The 3,103-nt window shown below is 51.3% G+C and overlaps 1 long non-coding RNA gene across 2 annotated transcripts in view; it reads right to left on the bottom strand.

Moving 5' to 3' along the window:
- Positions 1 to 731: 731 nt before the first annotated feature.
- LOC103922237 overlaps positions 732 to 3,103 on the bottom strand; it is a 6,958-nt gene continuing 4,586 nt past the window's right edge. Inside the window, exons 5-7 of one of the 2 annotated variants that reach the window (XR_663873.1) lie at positions 2,803 to 2,941; positions 2,210 to 2,245; positions 732 to 1,189 (exon numbers count right to left, since the gene is read on the bottom strand). This is a non-coding gene — a long non-coding RNA (uncharacterized LOC103922237). The remainder of the gene's footprint in view (positions 1,190 to 2,209; positions 2,246 to 2,802; positions 2,942 to 3,103) is intronic. The other variant, XR_663872.1, reaches the window with a different exon arrangement.

Genomic DNA, 3,103 nt, shown 5'->3' with positions numbered 1-3,103 from the left:
CTTTAATTAAGATGGGGTGAAGAAAATCCTCGTTGCGAATATTACCCCGCTTGCAGAAGTTAACCGACTCGCGTGTTGCACCCCGTCCCTGCTCGAAAGTCGGCTCCGCAACGTGGAGCTAAACGTTTTTTCAACCCGGAGGGTCTTGGTTTTTCACCAAAATGTGCCTCCGCGCAGATAAAAACGCCTATTTCTATGCCCGAAAAGGAAAATACCCAACCGATTACCACCGCGAGAGTCCGAGGTCAGGATAAAACCAAACATGCACCCAGGGCCACGAGTGCTTTTTTTTTTTTCCTCTTTTTTTTTTTTTTGAAGCCGGTTAGCTGCTTCCACCACAGAGAGCAGACCGACGGTTCAGTATTTTCCTTGGCCAAAGCCTCCTGACGGCGCTCTTCTATTGACTGAAACCATGTTTTTTTTGTCGGGGCGAGCGGCGCTCAGCTTCGCTGCCTTTGCCACCCAAGTCCACCTCGACGACTGGTCAAAGTCATCAAGCTATAGGTGGCTTAACAAACATGCAAATCTCTTGATTTAATCAGACCTCTGACGCACATCGGCTCAAGTCTTGGCAGACCCGAGTCTTATCCCCAATTCTACCGCTGCCGGGAGGCTGCGAGCCCATCCCTTCACAGCCCCGTGCCTCAGTTTCCCCAGCGATGACGGGCGTTACGCTGCTCCGCCAAACTGAGATCTACTGATTAATAAAAAAAAAAACCCAACAACTCCTTGCACGCAAAACGTCTTATTATTTAAAACACGTGATGGAGCCACTTGCGCACGAGAAAACGCACCGCCAATGCGCTCCACCAGCACTTTCCTCTCCGTGGAAATGGGCTTAGCTTTCTGGTTTAACTGGTCAGAAGCCCAAAGAGCAGTCGCTACGTGTCTATACCTTTAACGGGCTCTACAGGCATCCATTTTGGAGAGGAAGAAACCCAACGTATCGAACGGCTTTTCGATGCCGAACTCTCCCCTCTCCGATCGAGCGTGCTCGCTGCGACAGCACTTCCAGCCGTTCTTCCCCTCCCTCCCTGCTAGGGTGGCACCTCCGAGGGACATGAGAAAACCACGCCGGCTCCCGGGTCCTTCAAAGAAACCTCACGCGGGGTCATTGCTGTCACGCGGCCATCTTGCAGGCAGGCTGGCCGGGAGGGCCACCCACGGATCGCAAACAAAGCCATCGACTCTGTTGACAGAAGAGACAGTTGAAATGAGTGCTTGAAGGGCTCCGTTTACACGAAAGCCAGGTGGAAGAGGAACACAAAGCCCGGACGGTGACGCAAAACGAAGCTCTGGACCATCCCGATGCTTTTCAAACGCTCTGGGGGGAAAGCTGTTCCCAGTTGCAACACGCGACCGCACTCGGGCGATGCCGCTGTAACCGGATCCCTCCAACTCGTTTGGAGATTTTAAAGGACACAGACACAGGCTAGAGACCAGAGCGAGCATAACCGTCCCCTCAGCAGGCCAAAGGGGCCTCGACGAAGGACCGGTCTTACATGGCAGCAACCAACGCCGTCCTTGCCACCGCAGAATGGACGAGCGTTCGCACCAGCCCACTGTCCTGCCACCGGCGACAACACGATGAGCGCGCAGGGGCGAGCTACGGACATGCATCCCTGCCTGCGACCCTTCCCAGAGGGGCAAACAGCTGAGGAACAGGGGCCTTCAGCTGCTCTCCATCGCCCGATGGCCCTCAGCCTTCAGGACACGCCAAGGGCAGGGTCTGGTGCACCGCAAGGCGCAATTTAAATTACTCATGCCCCCGCGGTGGGTGTAGCCGAGAACCCAGCTATCTCCGGGCATCTCGGCCAACCCCGCAGTTAAAACATTTGGACGTTTCTTATCGGCACTTGGAGAGGATTAAAATGCCAGGTCATATATTAATGAGGGAGCAGGTTATAGACCCATCTCAGCTTGAACACCGTGTTCACGTCAAGAAAAGCAAAGCAAGAACAGGACAGATCAAAAGAGAGCCATTAAAGGCGTGAGAAAATGGTGCTGCCATATAAGGAGCTAATAAAGTTAGCAGCTCTCCAGTTTAGAGGGGGGCGGGAGGGAAAGGGCAGGAGAATCAGAACACATCCTTGGGGTCCACACAAACAGCCAGAGACAGCCTCACTTTGAGGAGGAAACGTCAATTAATAGAAGCGAGTGGACAACACTTGAAAAGGCAAGTGCGTACATTTTTAACGCGGCGTCTTACCCAAGTGGTGGAGCTCGCTGCCACGTGTCGCTGGGACTGCTTGCCAAACATTTAAAAAAAGCAAAGATCAGATACCGAACAAGGACAGCAACCAGAGCTCTATCTGCTAAGACCGTTAACTTCCTATACTTGGTTCTGGCTTAGCAAAAGCTCTGCGTTCCGTGCTCGCAGCAGTGCAGCTGGAGGTGGGGAAGGGAGGCATTACGCCTCTCCCCGTAGCTGGGGACATCGGCCAGCTACATCGACCGGGGACTCGCATGGATTAGAGCGGTCACGTTAGCGGCACGCAATGATTATCCCCACCAGTGTCCAGTATGCATCCAGCTTTCTTTGCTTTTTACAGAAAAACAGTAGGTTACCCAGACAAGAGCCCTCAGACACCACCAGAAACACTCGGAGCATTTCTTTGTTCGAGCCGGCCAGCTCCAGCTCCAGCCACCAACTTGTCATTATAATATGTATCTACGTGCCTTTCCTGCTCATTGACTGTATTTATTAAAATGACAGTATGGCAGCTGAATATCAAATTGCCAGCTAGGCTTTTATCTCATTTTTAAGCCAGCCTGAATTACTGGCCTAATTTTATTGCTTACCCATTATGTTTTATGCAACGGATAATTTTCTCCAAGAAGGAATTGGTGCTGTTTGATATTTGGGCTCATCTGTTGCCAAGACAGAGGATATTGGCTCACACGTTGATAACGTTTTGAACACGAAGCCTGGTTCTGGATCCTAAGCAACACAAAGTATAGGATTTGTATTAATAAAGCTACTGATTTCGGTGCTGTCCTCTTTGAGGGTCAGTGCTCCAAATCTTCACGATGAGATGACTCTGTCCGGAAAACTCCCTTCACGTTTTTGAAACGCAGTATTTAGTAATTTATTTTCAAACGC

This window comes from Pygoscelis adeliae, unplaced genomic scaffold (assembly GCF_000699105.1).
Source record: "Pygoscelis adeliae isolate BGI_AS28 unplaced genomic scaffold, ASM69910v1 Scaffold728, whole genome shotgun sequence".
NCBI classification, from domain to species: Eukaryota; Metazoa; Chordata; class Aves; order Sphenisciformes; family Spheniscidae; genus Pygoscelis; species Pygoscelis adeliae.
Note: the sequence above shows the minus strand (reverse complement) of the source record. Positions and strands in the feature narration are given on the sequence as shown.